Here is a 20,179-nt window from a genome sequence, read left to right on the forward strand (position 1 = left end):
TCTGGTATTCTGACCTACAGTTCTGATTAAGATCCACTGATGGAGCCCAGTTGTCTCCCTTGACTCCCCGTCCATGGCTCCTCCCACGGGTTCACAGCCTGCATGTCATTTACAAACATATGTCCTGACCTAGAGGTCCTGGGGCAGGTGTGTTTGCCCTCTTTCAATATTAGCAAGTGAGTCGTTTGTTTCTTGCAATTCTTATTAAATCAGCGCCCTGAAGCAGGACACGATGTGGTGCCTCTTAAAAGCCATGGGTATCTGGCTTCAGAAACAATGAAAGAAAAGAGCTCCCCCTCCCCCTTTTACTCTCATGAAATTTGGTTTGGGAGACATATGTCCCTAAACTTGAATTACTGATTAACTAAGAAGCTTGCTTTATGAATGGGACTTTAGTCCCTATGCCACTAGGCATGGAAATGTGCATTTTCACTTTCCTAGCATAGCAGCTTGAGTCCCATGCTCTTAGGATCCTGGAACTCTGTATCTTGCCCTTGAGGCACTCCTCCTGAAGAGGGGCTGAATTCAAATGGTTTGGCTCCTCCCTTCAGGACACACAGGATACTGGGACAGCTGGCCTCTGGTGCTCCAGGAAAAGACTGAGCATTTGTCGATGTGCCTTAGCCTCCTGGGGGACGGTAGGGGACACAGATGCTGCCTAGAAAAGGATCGACCATGTGTCATCTCTGTGCTTCCCGAGGGTCATGGCACATTAACATTGGTCTTGGTGTCTCGCAGAGGGACAGAGCATTCTGTCTCCAGATTTCATTCAAATTCTGGACTTCATGTCTGCACATTTGACACTAAATCATATCCCATCTCATGAAATCGATTATCTTATCTTCTGTTATTCTATAACTTTATATGAATGTATCTCATCTCCCCTATTAGACTGTAGGTTCTTTGGGCAGGAAAGTGTAAGCTGTTCATCTTTGTGTCCCCACAGCCTAGGGCACAGTGTGGGTTCACTGATTTCAGATCAAATGAACAGAAGAGCTCAGGAAAGTAGCCTCAGTATAATTCCTAGTTCCTGGTATTATTAACATGAAGTCACATCCAAATTTGTGATCCTTAGGCCTTGTCCCTAATTGGCATAAGATGAAAACTAATCAAGCTGATCACTGAAAATACCCCTGCTGTTAAGGGTGGCTCTCTGCAGCTAAGTAGATCGGGCCTTTGTCTGTTACTGGGAAATCATCTGTGGACATCACCATTTTGAGTTCCTGAAGTTTTTAAAATATTAGGCACACCAAGAAGAAAGATAAGAGTGACAGTGGGTGGCAAATGAGGTGCACAGTTTGGATTCTTCTTAGTTGAGGTCCAGGCGAGGTTTCAGTAGATGATATATCAATACTGAGGAAGTGAGCGCTCGGAGACACAATCGCTGAGAGTGTAAATCAGTATTACCTGGTGTAAACAGGATTAACACTCTTACTTAATCCACCAATCCTGCTTCCAGGAATTCACCTAGAGGAAGTAATATGACAAGTGGATAGAGATAGACATCAAGTTCACAGAAATTGGAAAATATTGATAACAATACAAATGTCTACTCACGAAAGATTTGTTGAGTAATTTATGATATGGCGATAATAATGCAATATTCTGGAGCCATCAAAAGGTTAAAGTAATTTTTTAATACCCTCTTTCATCATTTATAAACTGCCTTTTTAATATTTAGCACGTCTGAAATTAGGGTATGTCTTATCGTCTACAGAGCCTGCCGATTATAATCTGCAGCATTTTTTTTTTTTTGCAGATATATAACCTTACAATCACAAGTGTCTTTCATTCGTGGAAGCATGACATATTGACATGGAAATATGGCCATGATACCTGAAATTTAAAAAGAATCCTACAGAACACTGCATAGAGAAGATCCTACTATGTTACACACATGTTGATTTCTGGAAACATGCATCAAATTCCTGATAATGATAATTGGATAGGGTTATAAGATTATCTGGATAGGTTTTAACTTTCTCTCTTTTTTTTTTTTTTTTGGAAAAATTTACAATATTTCTGTGTTATTAGGAAAAAGTAAAGATATTTTCAAATGAAGCAGTTGCTCTGTTTTTTTTTCCTTTTAACACACTCTGAGGACATTACTCTAATTGAGACGCTCAGGACTTGTTCCCACAAAGGAGTCTGGTAGAGCAAATGCGGCCTTTCTCTCCAGCCTCAGTCAGCAACTTGGTCATGGCCACGGGTTCATGGTTCTTGGCTTTCAATGACGCCATCCAGACAGCTTCCTGTGGAAACAACTCGCATGGATGAGCTCCTATTTGGCCAGATTCTGTTTAGCCTACTCGCTCTGAAACCACACTTTCTTATGATGAAGGAAGGGAAGAGACTGTCAGGGAACCTGCTTGGCAAGGAGAGCACGGAGAAGGAAAAAGTGTTTGAGGAGAGGAGCTGCCTATCCTGATAATGGAAAATAAGGGACAAAGGAGGAAAAAAAACCAAGGCATTTAGAACCTGTCTTCCACTTGTCTTCTTCTTACCTGACAGCGATCTACACTTTCCAGAAGTGTGGCCATCAGCGTAATACCTCCACCAGGACTGCAGGATTGAACAGAAACTGCTCAATAGGAGGACTCAGCACTCCAGAGGGATCACTGAAAATAATCAGGGCTTTTTCATTTTTTTAACATTTAATTGTATTACATTACTTAAACCACCACCGTAATTAGATGATAACCAGAATCATTTAAATTTATTTGATGTGTGATTTTTAAATTCTTCAGCATTGCGTTAAGTATGTTATTATCAGTGAAATTAGCATCCTCACCACTTTTGCTCTCAATAACTTTCAGCTGCTATTATCTGGAATTTTAGTAGCATCTCATCAGTAAAGGCTCATTGTGGCTGTCCCGTCTGTTCCATTAATAATTTCTTAATTAAACGAGATGACAGCTGTCCCTCCTTGTCCTCACTACCTTGTCACTCTCTTTCTTTCCAAAGTAATTTTTTTCCCCCTGGTCTTCCTCATTTTTGCTCCTTATTTTTCTCCCCCCACAGACAGCTCCTGGTGTCGTTCACAAATGGATCTGGAATTTCTTCTCTGATCCTCACCCCGCCCACCCCCATCTGTTCCCTCTCTGTCTTCTTGATTTCAGTTCCATATTCATTTCTCTGCTTCAAAAGCTTTTCTCACTCCTTGCCATCCCCTATCTCTGGTCCTTTACTGTTGTCTTGGATTTCTTTTCTGCTGAGCTCTCATTTTTGCCGGAAACAATTCAATCATGATACCTTCCTTTCCTGTCCCTTCCTCTCCGTATTTTGCCTTATGTTCTAAATATCCAGTAACGGAAACACAGCCCTTACGCGAAGAGACAGACCTAGTGTCGGCTTCAACAAGGAAACCCCTGATGACCACACGACTCTCAGCTTCACAAAAACAATCCCACTGCAGCCATCCGTGTGCTTTTTTCAATTCCAGAAAGTTTCTCCCTGGCGATTTTTTCTTAATGAAAAATGGGGAACACGAACTGTGGAATAAGTAGTCTAGTTAATATCAAAATATAACTTCTGGGAGAATGTGTTTCGAAAGTAGCTCATCTTCCAGAATTGTCTTTTCCTGGAGACTCTATTGTCGTCCGTTTGAAGTCTTCCCTCTTGTTGATAAATTAATCAACTATGAACTTTAAAAAAATAGATTAAGGATTATCTTCAACTCAAGAATAAGAAAAGTGACTCAGGATTCAGCCCTTATTTTATTCAAATTGGCTTATCTATTTCTGAATTGTGTATGGAGAATCACAGAGAGAACTAAAACAGACCTCGCTTGATAGGTGAGGGCCCTGAGAAAGAAGAGCTTTTGGCTTTGTCCTGTTCGATACCCACTAGCACATATGGCTATTTAAATTTAAATTAACGCAAATTAAAAAAATTAAATGTGGCATTCCTTTATCATATCATTCCTTTATCATATTGCTTTATCATCACATTTCAAGGGCTCACGAGCTGCCGTGGCCGTGGGTCATCATACAGGAAAGTACAGATCCCCATTTTCATGTCAACAGCAAGGTCTATTGACAGCACTGGTCTGGACTATATGAGGCAGAGGTTTAAGAGTCTGGGACTCAAGTCTTCTTTGAAGCTGAAGACCCCAGTGCTCTATAATAAAATTCATTTTGTAATGTTGCCTTATAGTGTAGGACCCCGGGAGGTCATGTACAAAGGGAAAATGAATTAAATATAATTTCATATAGCTGATCACTCATGAAGAGATGCTTTTCAGCTTACAAAGCATTTTCACATCCATCATCACATTTGAAACTCACAACAGTCCTGTAGGATAGAAAAGACAGGTGTTTACATCTTTGTTTCCCAAAAGGGGGAAACAGCTTTTCAGGGAAATGAGGACTTGTCCAAAGCCACACTTCTTTGAAACAAAGTCTCCTGCTTCAAACCCCTTGATCTTTGCATCCTGTTGCAGAGCACAAGGAGAATGGATGCTATTTAAAAAAAAAAAAAATCACATGTAATAAGAACATTCTGGAAGCCAGGTACTGTGCCGAGTGTTTATGTGCATTATCTCATGTAAGCTCAGCCTGACCTTTAGTCTTAAATGTGCAAGCACTTCCTTGATCACCCCCGACCCCCGCCTTGAAAATCTACTACATTTCCACACTTACAGGGTGGAAAGTGGCACGGCGATGGCCTAGACATGAGAGAAGGACGGAGCTGAAGGTGGTTTTAGGGGAGGTAGAGAGAAAGCAAGATGCCTGCGGAATATTTTAGAGAGCAAGTTCACTGGATTCACTGATAGAGAGGGGAACAAAGCTGAGGAGCCAAGGCGTCAGGTTTTTCACAGGAGCAAGGAGATGGGTGTTGGTGCCCTTTACCGAGGCAGAGTGCTTGTGTAACAATGTAAATCGGGTACGGGTACCCCTCTGTTTAAATTCCCCAGTGAGTCCCCCCAGCCCTTAGAGCAAAGCCCCAGTCCTGAGCTTGACCGCCAGAGCAGTTCGTGTCCTCCATTTCCAGCCTCCCTCCTGCCTCCCACCAACTTTGCTTCTTAAGCTCTGGCCCCACCCAGAGCCTCCTCCTCTCTTTTCTTCCAGCTCTGCAATCCTGTCCTCTCCCTCAGCTTGGCGCTGGCCTCCTCTCCTCTTCCTTAGCTCTACAGCATGTGAAGGCTCACTCTCCTCTCCCCAGGTCTTCGTTCAAACGTCACCTCCTTAGAGAAACCTCTTCTTACCACTCCGTCTAAAGTCATACGCAAGGCCGCTCGGAGTCCACGTCACCCTCTACTTCCTCCATAGTGCTGCATCGCATTTTTAATTACTTCATTTACTTATTTCTTCTCATGGTAATTGCCTAGGAACCCTGTCACCTATGTTTTCTGAAATACCTTCCTGAACCTTGAGCAGTGCTGGGCTCCTGGTAAGTCCTCAATAAATTTGGGAATAAGTTCCATTATTATTTACATTTTACAGCTAAGGAGGTAAAAGCTTAGACAAGAATTCCCTGATCGTTTCACATGTAGGAGGTGGTACAGCCTCAAACTGATCCAAATTACATCTGCCACTAAGGTTCTTAATTAGAGATTTATGTTGTGCCTTTGTTTTTTAAAGTCCCTGAGTTGGATGGTTTGTTTATTCACTCATCAAACATTTATTGAACATTTACAGATTAAGTGCCAGGAGCAACAGGCCACTTTGAGCAAATACTGATTCTTCAAAAGTGTGTCTTCATGTTGCTTAAAATCGAGCAGGTAATTCTTTGGTGAAGTGAAAAATCATCACCAGTTCATTTTATGTTTTTTATTTGATTTGCTTACATCTACAGGTACTGATTATAACAAAAGATTCATAGGAATAAGTCCATTCATTTTTTTTTTTTTTTAAGATTTTTATTTATTTGGCAGAATACAAGCAGAGAGAGGGGAAGGCAGAGGGAGAGGGAGAAGCAAACTCCCTGCTGAGCAAGGAGCCTGACCCGGGAGTCAATCCCAGGACTCCGGGATCATGAGCTGAGCAGAAGGCAGATGCCCAACCGACTTGAGCCACCCAGCCGCCCCAGGAATAAGCTAGCTCTTGAGAGGTTATTGCTTTATCCCACTCCTCCCACCCTCCAGCTGAGAAGAATCTTTTCTTTCAGATAATCTTCTGGAATGAAGGTTTCGCAAGATATTTTAATAACTGACCAAAACAAAATATACATTGCTTATTTGGTATTATTCAAGTGGCTTGTCACAATAGACTGAATCATTAGTGACATGGATAAGATCCCTTATGCTGACACTCAAGGAAAGCCCAAAGAGGGGCAGAGGGAACCCTGCGTTGGGACCAAAGTCTAGACATAGTTCTTCTCCTGAACTACACTTAGCTAAGTCACCGTCCTCTAATAATTTCTCTTCATCAATAAAAGGGAGTGGGAAATGTATGCCCTGTCTACATGATGTCAAAATTGTGTGAATCCAGTGAAAAAGTTTGTGTAAAGTGCTCTAATAAGGTGCACCTTGGTGGTGCAGTCTGGGAAGCGGCCACCTCTTGGCTTCAGCGCAATTTGTGATCTTAGGGTCATGTGATGGAGCCTCAAGTCAGGCTTGGCACTAAATGCTGAGTGGGCTTGGGACTCTCTCTCCCTCTCCAGCCCTCCCCCTCCCCACCACGTGCTCTCTCTTTCTCTCTCAAAAATAAATAAACATATCTTTTTTTAAAAATGTTCTAAGAAACCCAAAGTGCTTTACGATGTCCTTCCTCTCATTCCAGGATGTCTCCTGCTCCATAGAGGATGGGGACGGTGGGTGGGTCATAGGTACAAGGGGACACAGAGTTCTATTCCCCTCTACAGCCTCATCTTTCACTCTTCCATGTCTTGGTTCGGCACCACTGAGCCTGTAGACATGCAGTTCCCTCTGCCTGGAGTGTCCTTTCCCTACTGATGATTTTTTTTTGGGGGTGGGGGTGGAGGTCATATTTCAAGACCTGGCTAGAACCTTACTTTCCCTGTTCCTGATATCTTCTTAGGCAGAATCATTGCTCCTTCTGTATTTTTTAGAGTGATCTGATATATTTCTTTTATTGAACTCCTGAAATTATAGTGTCATTATCTGTTTATAGCAAATGACATTGTGAGTCTCATGAGAGTTGGGATTGTCCATCCTTCACAGGATTGTCTTCTCCACACCCTTCCTCTACTAGTAGCTCATTTCTACCTTTGTCCACATGGTGATCATAGGACCCACCATGCTGATCCAGTGTAACATCACCCCTTGTCCCACTGGTTGGTTAGGAGTAAGTATTTGACCAAAGCCGAGTATCCCAACCCAAAGGGCAGAGTCATTTGGCCTAGGGTAAGCTTCTGGTCCAATTTGCAAACTGGACTGAGAAAAGGAGCCCAGTCTCTCTTGGTTTTAAAGCAATAAACTCGAGAGTTATTGGCAGCCATGTTATCTGACATGAGCACAAAAGAAGTGGAAGTGTTTAGAAAGAGAAGAATGAAATAAATGAGCTGAGAGGAATAGAGCTGAGATGGAGGGTCCTGAGCTCTGGAATCCCCCAATTCTAGTTTTTCTAGAAGCCATGTCCCGCATCTAGGGCTTCCACAAATGTATTCCAAGATCCCTATCGTGAATTGTACCCCTCATAATGAATTATTTATAATGAACTCCCCCTTGTGCATAGACCACTTCAAGTTGAATTTCTGTCACCAACAAAGATAAATAATTAAACATAAAAATACAATTCTAATTAATATATTTGCCTAGACATCTTCGAATCCTCAACATAGAACATAGTCCTTAGCTTATTGTAGTCATCAGATAAGATAATAAATGAATTAATCCTTATCCCAATCCCTGTGTCATACACTTTTCACAATACTAAATAAAAATCTTATAAATGACTGAACCAATAATGCAGTTGTGGTTTTACCTTTTAAATAAGGACTAGTTACTCTCATAAAAATATAACAAAATTGATTGTTTTGAACCAACTTCCACAATAGAATAACATCTACGAAATGAACTGAACCTCTGGGCATTGCATCACAGTAGGGTAACACTGGGCTTCAGGAAGCTCTGATCGGCCCAGAATAGATGGGGAAGACAATTAAGAGTGATGTGATCACCTCAGCTCTACTGCTTAGCCCATTTGTGACTCTGGGCAAGTCACCCAACCTCCCTGGGTTTCAGTTTCCTCATTCAAAAGACAAAGGGTAGAGAGTTAGGCTTATACAATATCTATCTTCTTGATTGCACAAGTGTATTGTGAATATTAAATGAGATAATGTTAAAAGCTATGGACAAGCTATTACAACAACAACCAAAAGAGGTATAACCTCTGTTATTATCCTATTATGTCACTAGTGAATACTTGGATAAGTCATGTTTCTTCATGTTGTACCTATGGAGAGCTGCCATTAAAGGTCTAAATAATCAAGTCAAACCAACCAGTCCTACAAGCCTATCACAGTTTCCTACTCTGAGCACTACCACCTGTGATTGGCTGGTGAAAACTACTATAAAGTTTCTTTTAGAGAGAGGTGGGGCATGTGGAGAATATCTCAGCATATTTTTCTGTAACTCTCTTTGGTGCTTCTTCCTTTTGAAAGTTTCCTTTCTTTTCCTCACCACTCACTGAGTGCTCCTTCCCAAGACAGAAGCCTTTTACAATAAAAATGGTAAGTTAGACTTGCTTGACATCTTATTTTGAAGGAAATCCAAATCATTTATCAAACAAATATTGTCCCCATTTAGGGGCTGAAGAAACTAGCCCTGTATGATGAGACTCTTGGAAAGTCACTGCTGGTAAGTGACAAAACCACAGGGAAAGTGCCGAATCTTCTCTCATATCGTCTGGGGCCCATTAACAAAGGCCCTGTTCTTTCTGTACAAAAATAACCAATGCAGGAACATCTCAAAATCCTTTCCTGCCGTCATGATGGAAATGAGTGGGCACTTAATCACTGCCCCCCTCTGTGCCGAGTTTCCTGACCCTTCTTCCTCCTGGTACTCTCTAAGAATTGCAGGAAACTGGACCTCTAATATGGAAAAAATAACACTTAGCAAAGAAAATGGCAAACACTTACACCGGGGTAGACTTTTCTGAGAACACGCTGATTGGCTTTTTGGGGCTGAAGTCTCTTGAGAAAGCAAAAGACTGAACTTGGAAAACACTCAACCCCCCTAGCTACTGCCACCCCCCAGACTCTCTGGCAATTTCAAAGTTAAGGAGAATGTGATCCAAGGCAAGGTGGGGGAGCCACAACACGTGGGTGGCTATGAAAGAGGAGAGAAAAGAGAGAGACTGCGTGCCGTGGCTGGAGCTCCTCTCATGGTCTTTCTTCCCTGACCCCAAAGCAGAGGCTGCCAGTCCAAGATTTGGGGTGAGTGTAAGCAACGTGTCCAGTTTCTCAAAGACTATGATTAGATTCAGATCCAGGAAACTGTCCCCTGAAATGTTTAAGCTTACCATCAGTGATGATGAGAGCCAGCACTTAATGGAGCCTATGGCTTGTGCTGGACATGTAGCATATGTCAGTTGCATTGTTTCCATGTTTTTAATGTGTAACATGTAGCATGCAGTAGGTACATGAGCATGTAACAGGTGTCAGTCCCATCATGTCCATGTAACAACTCACATCATTCTTAAAACCATCTTCCAGTTGTTAACAGAGGCTCAGAACGTCAACATGGGGGACCATCTGTAATTGATGTCTCATTCTGTTTCATGATGCTTTGATATTTATCTTTGGACATAAAGGCTTCCAATAGTCTTAGGACTTATTTCAAACCCAGAAAGGAAGCTCTGTTAGAAAGATCTGACACAGAAGGAGATGGAAAAGTGGACCAACTTCTCTATGCAGCCATGTCCGTGTTTTTCCATAGTGCCTAAATGTTAGGCTTTCTAAGGGTTTCACGGAGAGAAGGAAGGCTGCATTCCCCATGTGGCAGAAAAGGAAGCCAGGCATCACTAGTGCTTGCAGAGCTGTCTCGCACAACATAGCATTAAACCTGAAAGGAAGGTTTGCCTCAGAAATCCAGCGATGTCGGTGATCATGGTTTTCCTTAGTGTGTTTGTTTAATTGAGTGTAGGGAGTGTAGGGATCATAGCTGTTGCCATCTGTATACCCAGAGCCTCGCGCAGAGATTACCTAGCAATAAAGCATTCTCGATAAATTTTTGTTTAAGAAAAGAAAAGAAAGAATGAAAAGAGGATCCATTCTCTGGGACCATTCTACATGGTTTTTCTATAATTTCTGTATCAAATGTTTCTCGAAATCATCACAGAATTGAAGAATAAGAAAGGACTTACTGATTCATCTAATCTAGTCTCTTTATTTTTTAGGAAAAGAAAACGAGGTCCAGAAAGTCTAAATGATTTATTTGCCTTGGGTCACACAGCCCACCAGAGGCCTAGTTAGAGAACTGGGAAAATGTTTCCTGACGCCTCCTCCACTGTTCTTTCTGTGTGCACTGCCTCACACATGAATAGGGAAACTCATCTTTGTCTTTAGTAGAATTTTGTGTTTTTCCCCACTGTTGCAGCTTTTCTCTTGGTTCTTCTGGTGCTTTGATTTTTTTTTTTTCTCTCTCTCTCTCTTCATTCCTCAATCTTCTTAAAGGAGATGTAGCAGAAATGTGAATGAGGAGGAATTGGAGCTTCTGGTAAAGTGAGTGGGTCAATGCAAGTTTGGGAGTATATAATAAATTAAAAACATAAAAAAACAGGACTATTTGCAAGGCTGTGTTGGATATTCTGAGACACTTGACAAATGAAGAGGTAGACCCTTGTGCAGTACCCTGAAGAAGTACACCAGACATGCTAGTCTGTTCCTTCTTGCCTGTGGCCACTCACAGCTTTGGAAAGGTAGACACTATGTGCCTTGCCTCTTTGCCCCACTTCCCCTTGCAATAGCTAACAGCCAGTGATGAGCCCTAGACCTGAACTTGGCCATTTACATTTTTCCTCATGGGAAATTAGAATTGGGGCCCAGAGACCATCTGTTCCTGTGGGTAGCCAGGTGACAAGTCCTGTAGAGGCTGGGATGAAGGAACTTATTGGGGGCAGCTAGTGGGGAAGGAACGCAGGACCATATGCAATGGTTGAAGAAGCAAAGAAAACTCGTTCGTGGAAGGAAGACAGAGCATAAAATACGGAGGTGGGGGTGGGAAGCCCGAGGACTCTCAAATTCCCTCAGGGACAATTGACCCACAGTGAGTTGTCATGAAATTCCCCTGCAGCTTTTTATGAATCTTTTTATCTCGATACAATTGTAGTAAATTTTATTCTTTGCAAAGAGGGGTTGACTTCTGAGCTAGAAGAACTGGGAGAGCAAAAGGGCAGGTGAACGAATGCTGGACAGGGAAGAGCACTTTGAGAATGAGGGGAAGCAAAAGAGCCTCCAGAAACAGGGAAGGGGATCAGGGGGTCAGGGAAGACCAGTGCCTGGTACAGCCGAGGGGCGCTGGGTGAAGATGGCCGCCTTCCAGATCCCCCATTGACTCCGTGCCCAGCCTGCCTCATTTTCCATCCCCAAGAGCCAATCAGCTGCTCATCGCCGCTGCGCAGGGGGAGCATCAGAGGGATTTAATAATGGTTGGCAAATGTCAAATTACATTGAATCTAAACCAAATTCCAGACATTTAGGGCTGCATAGTCATTAACAACCAATTAGTGAACTCGCTTTTCAGTCAAAGCATTTTTTATACCCTTTCCTTTCCATGACAAGGAAACACATGCTTTGGCGGCTGAGCAATGCATCCCTCCTTGAGCTTACTCAGAGAGGGAACAATCTAGTCCCTGTTCTCTTGTGGTTTTCAGTTCCTTGCTTGTTCCCAAAAGCACTTTCAGGAGTGGAAGGAAACGTTACGTGGTGTTTGTGCATCCCATCCTGCAAAGATGAGGAATGAAGAGAAAGAGAAATGGGTCATTTTTCTCTCTTTCTTGGGAATCATGAAGTAATAAAAGGTAAAGAGGATGCGGAGAATCATCTAAAACCTTTTCTCTAGTTGGAAGCAAGGGATTCTGGATGCTGTACATTGAAGAATGATGCATACCAATTACACAGGGGGGCATTAGGTGAACTCATTTCACCTCTAATGGCCCATGTTCTGATGCAGCGGGATTACATTCCAGCAACAGAGTCGTAAACATTTACCACAAAACCAGATGACGCTCTATTGATTGCTGAGTATCTGCTTCATCCTTCCCTTTCCAAATGAGCTCAGATTTATGGCAATTCCCTTCCTGTTCCCAGAGCCAACCACCTCATCTCTGGGGTGCTACGGGTCAGAGGAAGGAGATAAGCAGGAAGCTGTGTCCATATTTTCAAGGAGAGTTTTTGCAATCATTTTGAAAATTCCCTTTTCCTCCTAGTTTTCCCTGTTAGGTCTTCCACTGGCCTATTTTTAGAATAACTTTCTCAGAATATAGAAAAACCCATATTCTCCAACTGTGACATGAATTTCTTCTTCTAGTTCAGTTGATAAAACCTGGATGTAAAACTGGGCTTAGCTCAAGGGCTGTGAGACAGCAGAGTCCTCTCGGGTCCTCAAACTTTTAATCCCAGATGACTTCTGTTTAAAAGATGAACATCAATGGCATCAAGGGGCAGTGATAAAGGAGGTAAAGTTTTAAAAAACAAAAAGAGCTTGACACAGAGAGGGTGTTGGTGTCTCAGAAACCAAGGATCGGGACCAGATTTTGATCTTATGCCCTGAGGGGGTGAGTCATTCAGGCCTGGTAATAGGCTGGCATTCCTATGCTTAGGTTAGGACTCTCCTAGAGATCATCTCAGCACAGGTCATGAGCTGTCAAGGCCAGATAAGAAAAGATAGAATTAAAACCAGCAAAGAGGAACCTGCCAATCCCCCAAAGAGTTACAGCCAGAGTTGTTTTCTAAGAAAATTCCCAGAGAAAGTCTGTTTCAACACACATTCATGAGAGGGTCCCTGGGACTTCAGCTGATCAGCTACATTGTTAGAGGTCCCCCAGTAATAACTGGTGGGAGGGCAATTTGCCTGTGTCAGACCCTAAACCAATGAGGTCTGATGAACATACTCTGAGCAAATCATAAGTACATATGAAAATCCATATTTTTACAGAATTAAAACCAGAAAACACTTACATAAAATTATAAAATGTTGCCTTGCTTTACATGTAAGTGTTCCACAGACTCTGAGGTGTTCTGAAAAGGACCCTGAGAGAACATGTTAAAATGTGGATGTCTAGGTCCTACGCCCCCAAAAATCCAATTCAGGTTTGGGATGAGACTCAGAAAATTGCATTTTTGAAAAGAACCTTTGATAATTCTGAGGTGGGTGGCCATTGGTTCACACTCTGAAAAACACCACACACAGTTGGCTTCTGTATGCATTTAAACAGAAGTCAATTTCTCAATTTCTATTTGGGGGACAATGATGTTGCAAAAACCAACCATGCCCTCCATGATGTGATGGACAAGACTGTGAGCTAAGAGAGAATATTTACATTTGGTATTTTACAATCCCGACTCTGAGATTTGTTTTATTATTATATCATGATGGTTTGCGTGTCTTTGTAGAAATGTGCAAATGGGTATGCCTGTGGCCGACACGACTTGTACAGCACGCATATCCTGAGTGACTGACCCACTGCCTGGACATCACTGTGTTGAGTAAATGAAGACGTGTTGGAATCCTCCATGTCATCCTGCAGTTTTCTAACCATACCTAGAGAAACCAGGAGAACAATCCAAACCATTCTCTTAGTAGCACCATTTAAGTGATGCTGAAAAACATACACCCTTCAACTGGGACACAGTGATGCTATAAAGATAAAGAGGAAGCAGGGAGGAGGAAGAAGGGGCACCTGGGAAGATGAGGCCAGGTCACTGGGACAACGCTGGAGAGGGAGAACGAATATAGGATTTTCTGAAGACACCAGGAGGGAGAGAGGACCGAGAAAGAAAAGAGAATAAATGGGAACAAAAATGAAAAATGAAAAAAAAAAAAAAGAAAAGAAAAGATTGGGAACAGAAAGGTATTAAAAGTTCCCAGAGCCAAAGACAAGATTCAAATTATAGCCAGTCATTAATATTGTCCTTGCATATGATATACATTAGGGTGTGATTAGTTATTTCTAAGCAGGGATGGAAAATGATTTTGTTAAAGATTTGACACGAGTGACTCCTTTAAGGTTTCGGGTGGCTTATCTGTATCTTTGTTTCTGTGAGTTCTCCAGAGCATATAAATAAGATCAGGGTGTTTATTTCTTATAGCCTGGATCTTTTGACTGGCGATCCCATAATTCCAGGTCATGTACTTCTCAGAACCATCTGCAAACTTAACCCAAAGAAGAGAGTGTGTTGTGGAGCTGCAGAAAATACATCGGCTTGCTCGTCTTTCATATTTTTTACAGTCCATCAGTGATGATCCTTTAAACATTACCCCAGAGACTCAAGCACATTCCCATTTTTATGAAGGGAACTTGAATTTTCTACTCACAAGACCACCACCCAGGAAGCTGGTGCTTCAAGAGGAGAACCCAGCCCAGCAACCGGGGGTCCATCATTGTCATTATTATCAAACCAGAGGCCACCCATTTGCTGGTAGCTGTTTCCTGTGATAAGCTCTACAGACCAGTTTCCTGTAAACTCTTATTTTGATCCTACAGCAGACTTTGCCGGCAACAAAATATTGCTTCAGTCCCTTTATGAGGTCATTTGACTGTCCTGTGGTGTTTTGTGGAGATGGACAAAGAGCTGCCCACCTGGCTGCTTACTGCTTTCTACCTCCAGTTCCCAGAGTTAGCTACCTGCTTTTACATTTTTTTCCTATCTGTAATCCCCCTACCTCTCATCTGCCTTGCACTTGAAGCTTTTTCTAGTAAAAGGAGAAAATAAACTCATGCACATTAAGGTACACACAATGGATAAGGCAAAAAGCGTTACTTCTCTCTGGCTTCTTGTAGTTTAAAAACAGGAAAGCTACTAGGCAAAAAATAAATATTTAGGAGTAGATTATCAAGTGTCTGGAAGATAGTTGGAAGAATAATTTGGGGACTGCAGTGTGTGTGTGTGTGTGTCTGTGCATGTGCGCACGCATGCGCACACATGTACAGATGGTGGCCTGGGGATTCCACGAAACATACCATGAAGGTGAGCACATTTTTGAAATCATATTTTATAGCACAAACATTTGTTTCTAGGCACTGACTATTGATTGGGGGGACGGGGCACAAGGAATAGGTGATTTCCTTGATACAGTCAATGCCTAACGTCCTGGCCTCCATTCCCTGGATAATGGCATGAATTGGCCCTGAGCCCATCCACTGAGAGTGCTTTTCCCTGAGGGAAGATGGGTGTTCTGAGGATGGGAAAAACATGGCAGAGAATGCTTGCTCACTTCACTCACGGTCACATTATCTGCTTCCTCCTAAGAGACCTCTGGGTCCTTAAGTAACTTCCCAGTCATCAAATCAGTCTTTATTAAATTTTCACATGCACTTAGTTTTAGATTCAATTTGAAATGTGCTCCAAGGAGCATCATATGGACTAAATAATTAGCTAAAGAGAAATGGAACAGAATAGATTTTAGACTATGGCACAGAACAGTGTCTCTACTACCACCAGTAGTCATTGTCTTTTAATGTGACACAATGAGGAACATTTTTATCTTGAGTTATACATTTATTTTCATTTGTATTGAAAGTGAAAATAGTCGAATCAGTGCTTTCAGGTATATTTTTGCTTAGGAGAAACTAAAACAGTAAGTTTAAAGCAGTATTTAAGTTTTCAAACTTAAGTTTAAAAGTTTAAAACAGTATTTAAGGTTTCAAAGAGTAAGTTGATTTAAAATATATATATTAAAGAAGTAATAGTGCAAAGGCATCCCAAGAATCCTGAATGTCATACTCAAGTGACAAAAATTTAAGAAATTTTGAGAAATGCTGCCAATATTAGTAGAGCATTTTTACATATCAACAATCCTGGGTTGACCTTTGTTCTGCAAAGATGTGCTAGACAGCCTTGGGCAAGTTGCAACCTCTCTGAGCCACAGTTTACTCAAGTACAACAGTATTTTTGAAAGACATCTCTAACTTCCCTGCTAACTCTGTGCATGATGATTTATCCATATTAAGGGTTATGTTCTGTAAATAATGGTGAGGAAATGGGGAAATAAAGTCAGTGTGGTCAATGGTGATGTCATGGCTAGACACAAATAAACATAAAGTTAGCTCCTGGGTTATCCAAAGGCAGTGAGTTATATAGTTGAGTCCACTGAACTGAGAGGGCACCTAGAAGCCAGCTTTGCCATTTACTCTGCTCCCTAAGCCTTCACAAAGTCATGTGCCCTCTTGAGCCCTGAGTTCTGTATTTGTGAGGACAAAGGGTCATGGTGGTGAATGATACCTATTCCATGACTATGCAGTCTTATTGGCTCAAATGCACTGATTGTGAAGTGAAAATTCTATACAAACCTAAACGTTGTTCTACCTCCTTTCTGTAAATGTCGTAGTTGTCGACATTTGTTGACATTTGACAACAAATGTCGTTGCCATTTCGTTATTTTAAAATAGTATGCTGGTATGTATAACTATATTGTGATCAGACAGGACTGTTTAAAAAGTAAAAGGTTAAGGGGCACCTGGGTGGCTCAGTCAGTTAATCATCCAACTCTTGATCTCAGTTCAGGTCTTAATCTCAGGGTTGTGAGTTCAAGACCTGCTTCGGGCTCCACGCTGGGCATGGAGCCTATATTAAAAAAAAAAAAAAATAGTAATAGGTTAAGTTCAAGACAGTCAATACTGATCATTTATAACAGTTCAGATAAAATGTTTAATGTTGGAGAAGGAATCATGAATTGGCGCATCATGGAACCCCAGAAAACCATCACCTAGTAGTCACCTCGAAATCTTGCTTCTCCTCTTCTAACCCTAAAATCAGATTGGAAGATAAGCTAGATATGCTCAATTATTTATCAACTTCACGGAGCTCTGCTTTTTCTGAGTTTCCTCTTCATTAGCTCTGAGTACCCTCAACTGGATATGCAACCTCAGATTACAACTGTCACAAGGTTTATGCGCTTCACACCCCTAGGATAGCCAGTCTACACTTTCAGATGACAGCCTGAATTGGGATTATAGTTATTTTTGCCCTTACTAAGTTACCAAGCTTGTTTCTCTGATCTGCTAGTTGACAAGGAGGTAAATATTGCTAGAAGTTGACACAAAGAGCACTTAACTTCTAATAGGGAGGGCACAGCAGAGAAGGTAGAGGCACTGAGTGTAAAGTGTGGAGTCATTTCGTGTGAGGTCAGTCATCCCAAAGCCTGGCGTCCTCCCTGAACTTATATCGCATTGCAGAAATGGGTGCTCAAAGAGGTTGTAAAGTGGGTAGTGTATTTTTAGACATACTTTAAGCAAAAGTTAAGTCTCTAAATGTGGAAGCTTCAGTTGTCTAGAATAACCCCTTATGTAAAGCATCTCATTTCCTTATATGAAGTGACTGGACTTACTACCCTCCCCTCATTCCAGCACAGTGCGGGCTGTCCTCCACTTAAAATGTCCAATTTGCTATCCTTTTGTAAGTCAGCTCATTATTACAGAATAATAACCCTTGTTCTTTCTTTTAAGATTTATTTATTTATTTTAGAGAGAGAGGGAGAGAGAGAGTGCACAAGTGGGGGCAGGGGCAGAGGGAGAGGGAGAATCCTCAAGCAGACTCCCCCCTGAGCATGGAGCCCAACATGGGGCTAGATCCCAGGGCCCTGCCTTCATGACCTGAGCTGAAATCAAGAGCCGGTCACTCAAACCAATTGAGCCACCCAGGCGCCCCATAATGGTTGTTCTAATACTGCAAAGCTATCTTATCCTTCCTCCTGCAAAGAAATTTCTAGGCTAATGACTTTGGCTATGAGAATTAAGTTACTCATCTAGTTATGGAGCATCTGTATGACCAAGCACCAGGGGACTGGCCTGTGGACTCTGGGCCAGCACTTTTCCCCTGGATCCCCGAGTTTCTCTTCAGTCAACCTTAGGTTGCCCTGTTGCCCGGTTCACTTGTTGGCTCGGGAGATGTGGCAGCTGGTATTTACAATTTTCAAAAATTTCCTGGCCCCTGCAGCACCTACTGTTCCTTGTAGCTTAAGTTTTATTAGGGTGAGGACACAATCACTCAGCACCCCTTCCAAACCCACTGCAACCGGCCTTACACCTGCTTTCCTGTTCAGAGACTGGGACATCTCGGTGCCAAGGTAGTAAGTTTGGTCACTGCCACCACAGGTTTTTGTGTGTGTGTGTGTGAAAATTTAAGGAAGAGTTTCTTGTCAGATTCATTTGATGAGGGAACTCAAGTTACTCACCATTGTATCAGTTTCCAAATCCAAAGCGTGAGAAGAAAGCTTGAGGAGTGCGGTGTCCCCGGGAAGTGAAAGAGGTGTTTAGTGTTGTTTCCAGTGAACGACACCACTTCTCCTGGGGAATCGCCCTGCAAGGGATGCTGGGATAATAACATCAGTTAGGTTCTCGACCTTTCTCCTTACTTCGATGTTCTTGCCTGGAGGTTGTGCGTGGAAGAGAAGATTTTAGTGAGTGTTCTTCTCTGGGTCTGAGAGCTTCCCCTAAGGCTTTCAACTGCCTCTTCTCCTGTTTGAGGCTGCTTATTTTTGCAACCACCTTCCTGCCCTCCATGGGGCTACTGAGGAAGTTCTCTACCTCTGGTCAGCCTTCTCTTCCTCACTTTGTTCCCAACCATCTCCTGCACGCAGACTCCCTCCTCCCCTCACCTCACCTATGCCCCCCAGGCCTTGGCCCTTCTTCCCTCCTCCACAGACGGCTTCCAGTTATCCTTTCTAAACATGCTCCTATTGAACACTGTCCCAGAACAAACTTGCCCCGTCTCTCACCAAATAAACGGCTTTCAATAAGCCTCTCCTAACCCCTGAAACAAACAACATCCCATAATCCACCTCATTCTAAAATATTGCTTTCATAACCTGCAACCATTTGCTCCCCTCCCCTCAAAGAAATGAACTGTCTTCAGAGTTCCATCTTATTTGGGCATTGAGCTACCTCAGTGAAACCATAAAACACACATACACACACATGACTGACAACCTCCGCAACCAAGAAAAATGACCCAATATAATCCGGTCTTCCCTTTCTCTCTCTGAGAATGAAAACTCTCATGGGGTATATAAGGACCCATTTGCGTCTCTTTGAGGATTTTCTTCTTCCCGACAAAATAAGCTACGGAGAAATACAGGAAGGCATTCCAAGGCCAAACACATTCTACTGTTTATTACACATATTACATTCTTAAATAAAAATGCGTCACATAACATTTTTTGCATAGATATCTTACAATATACCAATTTAAAAAAGAATTATGAAACAGACCAGTAACAAAAATAAATTTTTTCTTCATTAATAATTTTGTAACATTAACATACCACCATCATATAATACAAATAATAGTTTTAAATCTTAAGACTTTTGTACAGCAAAAAAACTTGACAAAGTAATATATTTATATATATATATAAAAAGCTTAAAAAAAATAAAATGTCAAAAAAAGGCATAACCGAGGGCTATAAGACTGGGTACTTCTGTGATATATTATAAATACCAGAGAAGGCCTGAGAGAATGTGACCGGGGGGAGGTGGGGGAGGGGAGGGGGCTGGGAGGAGGTCTCTCCGAACACACTTGTTAGACACATCTGGCAAAAAGAAAATGTATAGTGCAAAAACAAATTTCTTCAAGCAACTGTTAAGAGGATAACAGAGACTGGAAAGCAAAGTCGTGGAGACTAGGGAGTTGTGTGGTGGGAGTGGGGACAGGGTGATGAGAGAGCAGGGTGTTGGTGGGGGGGGGCGGAGATTTATGGAAAGGAAGGGGAGGCTGCAAAAACATTAAACATTTATTTTTGCCTCTGTGTTAGCAAGGAGATCTTGGCCATAATAGGTGTATTTTTCCTCCCTGGAATGAAGCAGAAGTGAAAGATAAGGAAATTAAACCAAGTCTGGGTTAAGATCGGAAATGCATGCTGGAAAAGAAAAATAAAACAAAAGGGTTGAGAACCAGCCAATGAGCCCCAAAGCCTTTCAGGACCTAGATTTGCAGAAATCATTCCGCCTCCAGTCCAAAGGCCTAGGATTCAAATGTCCCCACTCCCCCCCTCCGCCCCTCCCCTCCATGTGGAACTCCCAGTGTGGTTTCAATATACTGGCATTATAAGCATCCA

Source organism: Mustela erminea, chromosome 8 (assembly GCF_009829155.1).
Source record: "Mustela erminea isolate mMusErm1 chromosome 8, mMusErm1.Pri, whole genome shotgun sequence".
NCBI lineage: Eukaryota > Metazoa > Chordata > Mammalia > Carnivora > Mustelidae > Mustela > Mustela erminea.